General features: G+C 40.0%; 1 pseudogene; it reads right to left on the bottom strand.

Moving 5' to 3' along the window:
• Positions 1-541: 541 nt before the first annotated feature.
• On the bottom strand, positions 542-4,183 carry LOC145963222 (zinc finger protein 862-like; annotated as a pseudogene).
• Between the last annotated feature and the right edge of the window lie 9,919 nt (positions 4,184-14,102).

Here is a 14,102-nt window from a genome sequence, read left to right on the forward strand (position 1 = left end):
CTTCGCGGTCGATTATGGCCTGCATGGCCGGTACCACTGCTTGATGGGTGTCGCGTCTTTCAAGCGGATTCTATGCTGGATTCTCCCGGTGGGTCCGCCGATCTCTCCGAACTTCCGGAGTTCCCCCTCTAAAAATTTCTGGAGCGCTCGGTGCTCCTCCGGTGTCTGGCTGGCCAGCCCCTTGGCGGCCCAGCATTGACCTCCCTCCCCGATAATGGACAGGGGCGGTGTCGGAATCCTCAGCCTTAATTTGGTCTGAACGTCGATCCCGAGGAGGAGATCACTCTCCATCTCGGGCAGAATCGTGAAGGTGTGCGTGACCTTCTTGCCTTGTACGCAAAGGGGAATGACCACGGTCCCGGGGGCGTCCCGTCCATCAGCAGGATTTGTCCCCCTTCCCCTGTTTGTTCGGTTACTCCTTCCCGTCGGAGTACGTCCACGGTGTGGCGGTTTATGAGGGAGACTTCCGACCCGGAGTCGATCAGGGCGTCGAACCGCCGTCCCTTGATGGTCACGTATATATGCGGTCGGGGAAGAAACCTTACGCGGAATTTTGGGCAGGGGTCGCGACCGTAAGGTCCCCCGCCCCTGATTCGTTTCCCGGACGCGGATGACATTCGGAGGTCAACACGCCGTCCTTGCCGCACTGGGAGCAGAACTTTAAAGCCGGGCGCCGGCACTGGGCCCGCGTGTGCCCCCGCTGCTTGCAGCGCCAGCAGCATTCGCGCTTGTTATACGCGGCGGCGACGGTCGGGGTCGGTTTCTCGCGCTTCTTCATCTCTCGTTTCTCCCGCTCTATGTCTTCAAATTCTTTTGCCCGAGCCTGCAACTCGGCGATACTCCGGATATCGTCCACGCGAACATACGTCTTGTAATCGGGATGCATATTCTCGTATATTAATTCGAGCTGCTCTTCGCGCGAAAACCCTCCGGCCCGCCGCATCAGTGTCATCATCACCGTGGAGTAGCGTGTAAATTCCTCGCCGCTCGTCTGATGGCGACCCATGATTTCTCGGCGCAACGAGGCCGCGTATCGCCGTGGAAAAAATTGCAAATGAAATGCGCGCTCAAAGTCGTTCCACGTCCGCCAATCCTCGTGGTGGTTCCGGTCAGTGTTCCGATTAGGGAGTCCCTCTACGCGCATGTGCGGCAATACGCTGTCAGTGAAGTACCTTATACTAATAAAAAAGGGCACCGTTACCCAGCTATATAAAAACGTTTGAAAAAATTATAGATAAAAATATGTATGTGTGTATAAAGACGTTATATATATATATATATATATATATATATATATATATATATATATAATTTAATTATTTTATACATATTAATTATTATAAAGGATAAAAGGAAAGAGGAAAAGGTTATATATTCTTTAAATAAAACACTATTTACAAAATAAAACAAAAATATTTTATTTGGCAGACATCTCAAAGAATACCAACATTTGTTGCAAGGGTAAGGAAAACTGCCAAAAACCTTACCAGTATTCATATAACAACAACAAAATTTCTTAATTAATAAATAATACTGACAATAATAAAATATAAATATAAAATTAAAATCTGAAATTAAAACTAAAAATTGCACAAACATTAGGTACTGAAACACAAATATAATATCACAGTTAAAATAAACATTTCATCATATTGCTAATAATAAAAAATAAAATAAAACCTGAATCTAATATCTAACGTAAGTCTAATAAAAAAAAATTGCACAAATAGCAGGTACTAAAACACAAATAATATCACAGTTAAAATATTACAGTTAAAATAAACATGTTATCATATTGTTAATAATAAAAAATAAAATAAAATCTGAATCTAATATCTAACGTAAGTCTAATACAACAAAATAAAATAAAATCTGAAAACATAACAGCATGAGAGTCATTATGGTTAGATGTATAAAATTAATTATATGAAAAAAATTATATAAAAAACATAATATAAAAATAAAGGTATATTAAGAACCATCACATGAATTGCCTGGTTTTGCATATAAATTTTGCGGATTGTGTAGTTTTAAATGTTCGGAATCTACATCAAAATTAGTACAATTAATGCCTTTAGCTTGAAAACTTGATCTTATTGTACATATCGCGGAAACAGTCTTGTTTGATAATCGATGTCTTTTTTTATTTTTAACATCATTAACAATAGAAAAAATTCGTTCGGCTTCTGCATTTGAGTGTGGAAAAGAAAGGACTGTTTCGACTAATAACTCTAAATTTGGAAACATTTTCTCGTCGTTAAAATTTTTAAATTCTAATATTTTTTTCCACATTAAATCTATTTCAAAAGACTCTAATTCTTTTTTTTCTTCATTATTAAAAACGGATGGTAAAATTGTCCACTCGAAAGCTAATTGTGTCACATCAATGTGCCCTATACGCGTTGCTATTAAAGTTAAGTCTTTAAATTGGATTCTACTTTCATCGTAAAGCGCAATTTTCGGCTGTAAAAACATTAATTGTTGAAAAACAATATCATTGTATGGCAAACGTTTTAACATTTCGCGAATGGCAGTTATATAAAACTGTAAACAAGTTAATTTAATTTCTTGCGCGCATTCTGAAGGTAATGTTTGTAAAAAACTTTCACATTCGGGTCCAACATTAATATCATTAATATTTCGAAAATTATTTTCATCTTCTACATTAAAATCAACAATATTTTCTAAAACTTTTGGGATAACAACATTTGACGCTATTTCGCGAATTAATCGATGGCTGTTTTCGAACAAAGTATGGATCAACACTTTACGCGATTGAAAAAGAGCATTAAAGTTATTTAAAAAATTTAACGAATATTTTAAAAATAATAAATACGCTTTAATAAAATGGTCATTCAATTGACTTAAAATTATTTCCGCAGATTTTAATTTATCTTCTACCACAGCCAAAACAAAATAATTTTTTAAAACATCCCAATTATTTAATAATCTAACAATACATTTATGTAATACTAACCACCGAGTATTCGACAATTTTAAAATTTTATTTCTTTCCACGTTGAAATAATCCTGAAATTCACCTAAAATTGCGCATCTCTTTGCACTACCTGAGATATAATTAGCAATTCCTCGAAGCAAATTTTCACAAGATTCGGGAAGTTTTTCACAAGCTCTACTTGCTATAAGCGCGGATGAATGGCAAATACAATTTAATACAACAAGACTCGGAATTTCTAATTTTAAACGCGACATAAAAGAATTGTTGCATCCAATCATTACAGAGGCATTATCACTTGCCATTCCAACAATATTTTGTAAAGGAATTTTATTTTTATCAAGCATACTTTAAAAATTTCAAAAATTTTGTTCGCGGAACAATCTGTTGCATCTAATGCTAATAGATCTAATAATTGCGTTGTTACTCTTTTTGTTAAAGGTGAAACATATTGTACAAGAACACACATAACTTTAGTTTCGGAAATATCGGTACTTTCTATTAAAATGGAAAATTTTGAATTTTGAATATATTTAATAAGTTCTTGCACTTCGCGCTTTGCAATTACTTTGGTAACAATGTTTGTACATTTATCTCGAGCTAGTGAAAGATCTGACACAACTTCAGGCTCTGCACAGATATCTTTCAACAGTGGAATTAAATGATCCGCGGAATAAAAAGAAATATTATGTTCAGCAAAATATGCTGCTAATTTTATCTCTGCGCGTTTCACTTTTTCCGTATGTGACAAAACGACTCTATTATTACTGTCTAAAACATTGACATTTAAATTTTCTTTATTTATATTTAATTGTTCTAAATGTGAGACCGATTGTGAATGACGAATTAAATTTGCTTTAAAACATGTGATGGTTTTATTGCATGCAAGACATAAAGCTAAATCTTCCGTAGGATGGCGAGCTAACCATCCTTTAAAAATATTTTCATCTAACCATGATGATTGGAAATGTCTAACTCTCGATTTTTTAGCTCCTTTTCGTATAAAACCGTCCATCTTACAATTTATAATAATAAATACTTACCTTATATGATCCTATTTATCTTCTTATCGATCCTCCTATTGATCTTTCTTGTCCTCCTCCTGTCATGGCGATAGCGTCCCGCCAAAACTGTACACGTTATTACACATATGCTTATATTGCTTATTACGTTACTGTAGTCAACTGTGACGTCACGATTGCTCATGCGCAGAACCGCACATGCGCGCGCACGGAATCCCTAATCGGAACACTGGTTCCGGTACCACAACAGCGTATCACCCTTTAACACCTCGGGCAACCCCTTTAGCATCTGGGGCCCCGAGATCCCATATCCGTCCCTGAGTTCGCGGAGTCGCTCTAGGAACGCGGCAGGGTCTCGACCATCGAAATGGCAACCCCACTTCCGGATCTGATTGATTATCTTCGCGTCCGTGGCCGGAGCTTCCACTGCATGCTCATGTTGGTTGGGAGTGATCACCGTAATGCACGGAGCCGGCCCCGCGCTTGCCTCCCCCATCGGTGGTTCGAACTCGTCCGGATTATCATCGACAAACGTACTCATTCGGCGACGGAGCTCGTCCAGCAGTCCGGAGTCATCGAGGTCGTATGACCGTAGCATAGCCGCCAGCTGGGCCTTCGGCAGGGCGTAAATCCACCCCTTCATTCTCACGCGCCTCCCTACGCACATACACACCTGCACGGTTTTCTATTTAAACGGTCCCTGTTCGGGCGCCAATGTAACGAGCGGTTTTTCGTGTACCGCGGAAACGCTATTATATGGATAGCCGTCGGATCCAGGTGGCGGAATCAATAATTCGGTAACGCGGAAATGTGTGTGCAATAAGTATTTATTGTTTCCTGTGTGAAGGTACAAATGTGTTGTGTATGCGCGTGTATAGGTGCGTGTATAAATGTATATGTACAGATGCGTTGTATGTGTATGAATGTGTAGGCGCGTGTATAAAGGTATATGTACAGGTGTGTCGAGTGTGTGTGTGTATAAATGTATCAATTATTTCCGGGCGCGATGCACTCGCCCGTTTCCCGGTATCGGCGCGTTATCGCTTTCTTGCGACTCGTCGGGCGTGTTTTTGTCGCGGTTTTTATGCACGGTTCGTAGCGCTCAGCTGTTCGGCTTTAATTCGGTCGGCTTTAATCTTATTTGATAGTCGGATCGTCTCTTAATAATTCCCGGATGGATTGCGGGTTTTTGGAAGGCGTCGCGACGCTAGCGAGCGTCGGAGGCGGCTCTCGTTCCACCTCGTGAAGGCGCGATGCCTGATAAGGATCTTGGTTCGGAGGCGATTTCACAGGCGCCGATATCGATCGGCGGAGGCAGCGTTCTCACTACCTTCTGGCCTTGTTATTCTCGCAAGGATTTCTCTGAGCTGCTTTGCTTGCCTTCTGACTAGCTTGGCGCTTGAGAGGATCGCAAGGATCTGTCCGGTTGTGCCGTCGAGAGCCCGTTTTATACTCGGCTAATTACCCGCGCCGGCGTATTCGGTAATTACCCCCACCGAGCGGCGGTAAAAATCGGAGCGGTTCGGGTCCGCCCGGGGGAGTTCGGGGTGCCGAACGCGGGTTCTCAGCCGCCAGTAACGGCTCCCTACGGTAGTCTCTCAATAGTTGAGAGTCCCTGCCCGGTTGTTCTCTAAACGTTAAAAAATGGGCGCACTGCGCCTCTGCCATTGCCCGACTGATGTTCGTCGGGCGGCAGCTTCCGGCCGGTGTTCGCCGGGAAACGATGCATTCGGGGGTGCATCGTTACAATAATATATGTAAAATATAATATAATAACACAAATACACTTTAATATTCAAATATAATATCTATTATGTTATAATATATGTTAATATATGTTAGGTACTTAGCAAAATTTTCATTGTTATAGGGAAACGTCCGCGAAATTCTTCTTTGGAAAAAATAATTCCTTTACAAGACATTGATGAAGCTTCAACAAGTAATGAATCTACTATCGCAGCTTCGCAAAAAACAGCCTCGCAGCAATTGACTACATTGAAGTCAGATGGATTTAATAGTAAGCATAAAATATAATATAGTATAATATAATATATAATTGAGACAGTCACTTTTTTAAGTGGCTTCACCTACCGCGGCCTGGGTCCGTAGGCTGGTAGGGCTCTAAGTACGATTATTATTCAAATTTATTCTTATTAAGTAATTTAATTGGGCGCCAGCTAACTTTAAAAAGACTAGGGACTCTCCGGATTTTATCGCAATTAATGGGAACAACTGCATGAGACAAATCGCAAGGTGGGTACAGTTGGGGACCCGAGGAAAGGCGTGCAAAATAAATGGAGCAGTGCTCAAGTAAGAAAATATGAATTCATATAATTCGACTTACGTTTAATGCGACGAATACAAATTACTCTTTGTCGTTGTACGCTCAGGCTGACCCCGATCTTCGACTTTCGTATCACAATTCACTTTATATAATATGAAATTTGACAAATACGGTAATAATCTTTTACGCTATAATTGACAATTTCTTTTTCTTACGAGGCGACAGGACTCCGCGAGGGCTAACTTCTTTTACAAATTCAGTCTAATTGCTAGGGCCTCGAGTCAAGAAGTGGTCCCTTGATCGTCGCGCTAGGCGATCTCTTCCCCCACCAAGTGGGGATTTTAGCTGACGAAATCAATATTCTGACGCGTGCGCGTCAGCCGTCGCGTGTCTCTTTCCGGGGCTCTGGCTCTTCTCTCTGTCGGCGGATCGATATACTGGGTGTTAAAAAAGTCTGGACACGGTCGAATATCTCGATAAGGAAGAGTTTTACTAGAAAGTGTTTCAGACAAAAGTTGTATGGCTTCGAAGGGGACATAAGATGGTGTCATTAGTTTGACCTTAAAGAGTCACCTGAAGGTTACGTGAAGGTCACCTCCAACTTTTTAAATGGGACACCCTATATACTTTTGCATATTCTTGTAGCTCATCTCGAGAGCTTTCCAATACACTATAATTGAGTTAGTTTTCATTAAGTACTTTCCGAGTTATGAGGCTTGAAATCATTTCTTAATTTTACATAAACAATAAAATATCTAGTAAAATATTCATTTTTCGATTATCTTACTTTAATACTTTTATGTACAAAATAATGAGAGAAATCAATTGGTGTATAGAAAACACATAGTTGTTTCGAAGGAAAAATATGTAATTTGCAATTAACAATTACATATTTTTTCTTAAAAAAACTGTGTTTTCTTTACACCAATTGATTCCTCTTATTATTTTGTACATAAAAGTATTAAGGTAAGATAATCGAAAAATGAATATTTTACAAGATATTTTACGGTTTATGTAAAATTAAGAAATGATTTCAAGCCTCATAACTCGGAAAGTATTTAATGAAAACTAACTTAATTATAGTGTTTTGGAAAGCTCTCGAGATGAGCTACAAGAATATGCAAAAGCATATATGGTGTCCCATTTAAAAAATTGAAGGTGACCTTCAAATAACTCTTCAAGGTCAAACCAATTGTACCATATTATGTCCCCCTCGAAGCCATACAACTTTTGTCTGAAACACTTTCTAGTAAAACTCTTCCTTATTGAGATATTCGACCGTGTCCAGACTTTTTTAACACCCAGTATATCTCAGCCGTAGTCGCTTCTCTATAATTTTAATTAAATTAATAATTTACCAAATAATTGACGGACAAGACAAATACACAATTTTCGCAATTAGCGCTCGAGGAGTGCCATCGAGCATTAACGTCGAGGAAGGTTTTCATTTTCCTGTCACATCCTTCCCCTTCGAACCTTGACGTCATAAGTGAGATATGAATGTCAAAGCCGCAGGGGCCTGTGCATCTGAAAACGCGTCGTAAACTCATAGTCTCCCCCCCGAGCACTGTAAATTCAAGCTACTGATACAAAAGAGAAGGAAATTGACTTAAAATTTCATTGATTTTGCACGTCTATGAAAGGATGGGTAATAACAAATAACATATGGTTACGCAATTACACACAGTTTAATGATGAGTATATACGAAGTGGACATAAATTTAAAAAAAAATTTTTTTTATGGGTTCCGCGTATGGCGTCATAAGCTCGTCAGCCGCCATGAGTGCATTTTCGCGTATGAGATAGTTGCGAACCCGGTTAGGGTAATCCGACGGGTCGCTGAATTTGGTCTTGACCTTTCGTTTGAGGGTTTCTTTACCCTTGTTGACAAGGTATTTATGGTCCTCGGGCATCCAAGATGTTGGCCAAGTTGCATAGTTAAGTCGTAGCCAATCGACGAGTCCAACATGACGTATGTTACAGTCCGGGCATTCCGGACAACAGAGGCTTATGTCTCGTGCGCATCCGATTACGTATTGCTTTCCCACGTGAGACGAACGTCTGCGTGCCACGATCAACCTTGGTGGATTGCATGCGGTTGACGAGGATTTCACGCGCTTTGATCTTTGCTTGCAAGAACTCCCACTAATCTTCGAGTTTCATCTTTTTCTTCATGATTTTTCGTAATTGTTTACGTAATTGTTACGTAATTGTTACGTAATTGTTACGTAATTGTTACGTAATTGTTTTCGTAATTGTCGTCGTCGTCGTCCATGAAAAGCATCTTACCACTGGCGACCTCGTCAGAGGTTTTTGACGAAGTTTTGTCAAACGTCCCAGCCATTGTCGATTAGCTGTGTGAACAATGTTATTGTTTACGTAGACTTCGACGTGGGATTTTTAAATCCGTTACGTAATACTTTTCGACAATTTTATCGGTCTTATCTACTAGTTCGACGATCATTGGCCCTATTATTCTTTTTACTGTCGCCGGTCCGACATATCTATGGGCTAATTTCGAAGCATACCCCTCAGCTTTATTACTTAATTTTTTATTCGAATAGTAAACTTCAGTACCGACTTTAATCTCGAATTGTTTTATTTTATTTGAATTAGCCTTGGCAAGAGCCTTTATCAGAGCAAGATTTTATTTGATTTTCGATGCTATGTCGCAGCTCGTCGAATTTTGCTATCTTCCCCACCCATTCATTTACTAGAGGATCGGTAGTCGTCTGACCTTCCCCAGCAAAACGCTTTCTAGGGATTACCTCAACCTCTCGCGCGAAATTTAAGTAAAAGGGGGTGATTCTACTGCCACCATGCGGCACGGTGTTATATGCTAATTGTAGCTTTGTCAAATTTTCGTCTCACTCGTTCTGGCTATTCTTTATAAACGCGGCGATCATCGGTTTTATTGTTCTGTTTACCCGCTCTAGTGGGTTTGCCTGAGGGTGCACTAGTGGTGTCGTGATATGATTTATTTTTTTGGCTGTTAACAGGGCTTTGACGTCTTTATTCACGTATTCTGTACTATTATCGGTAATTATTGACTCCGGAATCGTTCCCCATTTGTCGAATATAATTTCCAAGATTTTAATTACTGTTTTCCCCGTCTGATTTCGTACGGGAAATAGTTCGACAAATTTCGTATATAGGTCCTGTATGACGATTATGTATTTGTTTCCTTTTTTCGAACGAGTCAGGGGCCCTACAGTATTGATTGATAATTGAGCCCACGGTTTCATTAACGGTCTTGACTTTAGGGGTCTTTAGGGGTCCCTTCATAGGATTTTGGTTGTATTTTACTTTGATACAGACGTCGCAGTCTTCTACGTAAGTTTTTATATCGCGAGTCATTCCTGGCCAGTAATAATTACGTCGAATACGATCATAGGTATTATCCCTGCCTAAATGTCCTTCTTGGGGAGTCTCATGATTTTCCTTCAAAATATGCGGCACCTCGTCCGGCCTGACAACTTTCTTCCACTGATTTTCATCGTCAATTAACATTTTGTCAAAGTCCGGGCGATAATAGTACAGTTCGTCGTTTTCAATTTTCCATTCGGAAAATCTGTCCGGTTGTTTGCTTACTATTTCACGTTTCGTGTCGTACCAGTTTCTGTCGCAAATTGTCATTAGGTGGATCTGTTTACGGGAATTTTCCTCGATGACATTTTCCCAACCACAGGGGTCAACGTCAAGATCATGCATTCGCGAAAACGCATCGGCGGCTTCATTCATTGTCCCTCGTCTATTCATTGTCACTCGATTGTTATATTATGCTGTAAGAGGTAAATTGCCCATCTAACGAGACGATCTACGGGATTTTTCAGCCCATATAACCACTGTAACGCCTGATGATCTGTGACAACTTTGAAAGGCATTCCCTCTAAATAGCATCTTAGAGTTTTTACCGCCCACACTACCGCTAAACATTCTTTTTCGGTGGTCATGTAATGCATTTCCGCGCCCCTTAACGGTCGACTTAATACTTCAATTAGATTTTCTTTCGAACTTTCAGGATCTTGTACCAAAACCGCGCCTAACCCGAAATCACTCGCATCGGTATACAAAATAAATGGCAAACCTGGTATCGGAGTGTATAGCCTCGGCGCATTAATTAACGCGGCTTTAACTTCGTCGAATGATTTTTGTTCGACTTCCGTCCATTGCCATGGGACCTTAGGACTTGTTAATTTATTTAATAGTCCCTGTATACATGCGATATTTTTTAAATGTCGATGATACCAGTTTACGAGTCCATTAAATTGCCGTAATTGAGTTCTATCTTTCGGCACCGGAAAATCTAGAATAGGCTGAATCTTTTTAGGATTCGGTCTAATGCCTGATTCATCAATGATATATCCGAGAAATTTTACTTCTTTACAGGCGAAACTACTTTTCTCGCGGTTGACTTTTATTTTGCTTCGCGTATGACCTCAAATAACAATGACACAATCGCGAGATGTTCGTCGAAAGTTTCGCTCGCTATAATCCAGTCGTCTAAATATGCAAACACTTATTCGGACCATTTATTTGGGAAAATTTCTTTCGGTAATTAATTCTCTAATTCGCCTTTTTAGTTTGTCCATTAGGCTTTGAAAAGTGGAAGGAGTTCCCGTTAAACCGTATGGCATTCTCACCCATTCTAATAACCCTTTACCCTCGACAACGAATGCAGTATATTTTTGACTATTTTTTTTCCATGGGTATTTGATGGAAAGCTTCGCTCATATCGAGCATAGAGATTATTTTGGCTTGATGTAATTGCGATAAAATAAATCTCATATGTTGGAGTGGATAAGCTGGCTTAACTGTTTAATGATTTACTGGGCGATAATCTATACAAAATCTTAGTCTTCCATTTGCCTTAGGGGCAACTACCGATGAACAAGTCCAATCGCTATTACTCCATACTATACAACCCTTTTCTAACAAACGGTCTACTTCTTTCTTTATAAATTCCCGAATTGCCTCGCTACGACGATACGGTTTTTGACGGTGGAGTGTTTGGTCTGTCAGTTCGATAACGTGTTCGATTAAATCTGTTACACCGGTTGATTCTTGTCAAGTTTCAAAAATTCAATGTCAAGGAACAATTTTAGTCGATCGTTTTCTTCTACCGTCAGGGCTGTTAATTCTGTCCAAGTGACGTTCCGTTGTTTAATCGGATACGAATATTTACTTTCTTCTAATTTCCAATTTCCCGCGTCCGGATCGACTTTAACCTTGAATGACAACCAGAAATCCATGCCCAATATTACCGCGTTAGACAATTCTGAAAGGACACTAAACCATTGTGGCCCGTATACGTCGCCTATGTCGATTATGAAACACGTACCCCCTTCAGTTCTGACAACTGATTTATTACCGAGGCGTACTTCTTTCTTTGATGTTGCATCCGGGGTCAGTTCTTTAATCTGATAAATTTTTACGCGATCGTATGCGGTCTGGCTCAAAAATGATCTTTCATTTCCACTGTCTAAAATTCCCCGAATTTTCTCTCCGAAGATGAAATTTCTACCGGGATTTTTGTAACTCGGCTCGGTTCTGTCAAGCCGCCATTGGCACGAAAAATTTTACGCTCCGCTAATTGTTGAATCGCGTAAGATGAGATGCCCTTAGGCCTCCAGGATTTTAAATTTTCTGCTTCTATCTCGATATCTGAGCTAATATCATAATCACTGTCGTATTCTTCGATCGTTGACAGTATTGACAATTCTATTGGATTTTTATGCGATTTGTTTTCCGCGAAATTAAGTCATCCGATATTTCTGTATCACTTGAAAATTCATTTATTATATTTAATTGGACTGACGGGCTACTTTCGTTAACTTCTTGACTTTGTTCTAAATTTGGGAATGTGCAATGAGAACCGTTTTTATCCAACGTCTTCATTTGTTCGATATTTAATTGCTTTTCCCTGACGGATTTTATTTCCTCATCCTTGCTCGTCGTAGCGGTAATTTGAGGCTGAGTTACTGCTGGGCTTTGTCGTTTCCCGAACGCATTGGACAATTTTTGTTCTTGTGGCCTACGGTTCTGCAGATAAAGCATATGACCTGCGTTTCCGCCGTGCACGATCGAGCAAAATGTCCGATTACACCGCAATTATAACAAAATACTTTTGTCGGATCTGGAACAAATTTGGTTTGAGACGTTTTCGTTTTCCCGTCGGGAGCGGATGTCGATGTCTTCGTGTCTTTCTCAAAACGAGCTAAGTTACGTTCGAGTCTTTGTTTCGTCAGCGATTTGGAAATATTTAATTTTTTATTAGTCGTGTTTGATTGTTTAATAGCATTTAAATTGGCTGGTTGTTCGTCACTATCTTCGTCCTCCGTCGGCTGTACTGTGTCGTCTTCGTCAGTAACCCCTTGTAGATTTTTAATTTGGTTCTACTAGCTCTGCCGCGTGGTTCTTTCTTTTTATCGAACGACTGTCGATAGAAATAACTCCAATCATTTACGTAATGGAGAAATTCGTCGTAATTATTGAACCGTAGATTTAATATCTCGCAAGCTAACCGTGGATTAAATTTTTCTAAGATGTGTCTTAATTGATCGTAGAATGACGGGGGACTCTGCATTCTGTTGAAAAGGACACGTACTCGATAAGCGTATTCGGCCAATGTTTCGCTTTTCTCTAATTTCAAATCGCATACTTCTCGAAAAAGAGCATAATCGTCTTTCCTTACCCCCCATTGGAAACAAAAAGCTTGCGCAAAATCTTTCTAAGTTGACCAACGTCTTTCGTTCATCAGATACCAATCTCTATATGGACCTTCAAAAATATTTACCAAATAAGGAACAAATAAGTCCTTATGCATTCCGCTCAATCTTAATTGGTATTCTTGTATTGCCAAAAATCGTTCGGGGTCTTTCTCTGTTTTTGGGAACGTGATTTTCCAGTCGCTACCGACTCGTCCAAATTTTATTACCGAATTGAAATTTCGATCATATGACGAGGAGTGAAAATCGTTTCGTCCGTGATTATTCCGGGTTGTCAAAGGAGAGTGTCTGTCGTATTGATTTCGCGAGCGCGCGTAACATCGTGTATCGTCGTCACTGTCGCTTGATTAATTATCTCGCCAGATAAATTCTCTTCTATTGAGTGGTATTGTTCGATTTTGACCTCTCGATCGATAATACGGGCCGTTGTTACTGCCTCGGACTGGTTCCCTTTCTCTTTGTCCATGCGTTTTCCTGTTTCTATTCGAACTAAACCTACTTACTCGATCCATATCGGAACGCGAATTAAAATTTTCAAAATCGTTTACTTCCTGAAAACGGATTCTGCGAGACCCTCCCGCAGCTAATCCTACCAGAATTTCTCGATTTACTCTCGATTCGCTTCGTTGCCTCGTCTCCGTCGACCTTGGCAATTCGAAATTAATCCATTCGTTTTGTTGCCTGGTTCCAGACGACTTAGGCAACTCACTATTACTTAATTCGACTGATTCGACAATTGTATCATTATCCCGATGATACGGAACAAAAGCCCCCGAGGGATTCAATAATCTTTCTCGCGATGGCCTATTTGACAATGGTACAAAATTATTCTCACAATTATTCCCAAAATTTGACACCTCAATATTTTCTAATGCGTTAACCCTCGTAGCTCCTCCTTCAGATGTAGAGTAGGGCCGCGAAGGATTTTCTAAATTTACTCTATTTGTCGATTGACCGTCTCTTCTGCCTCGAGCAGTTGACGCTTCAATCTCGATATCTTCAAAATTTTCTGATCGCTCGTCGTTTCTGCCTTGAGTATTTGATGCTTCGATCTCTACATTCTCAAAGTTTCTTGCTCGATTGTCGTTTCTGCTTCGAGCGTTTGACAAATC

Source organism: Camponotus vicinus, unplaced genomic scaffold (genome assembly GCF_025532165.1).
Source record: "Camponotus vicinus isolate PSW18456_S1 unplaced genomic scaffold, iyCamVici1.0 SCAF_12, whole genome shotgun sequence".
NCBI classification, from domain to species: domain Eukaryota; kingdom Metazoa; phylum Arthropoda; class Insecta; order Hymenoptera; family Formicidae; genus Camponotus; species Camponotus vicinus.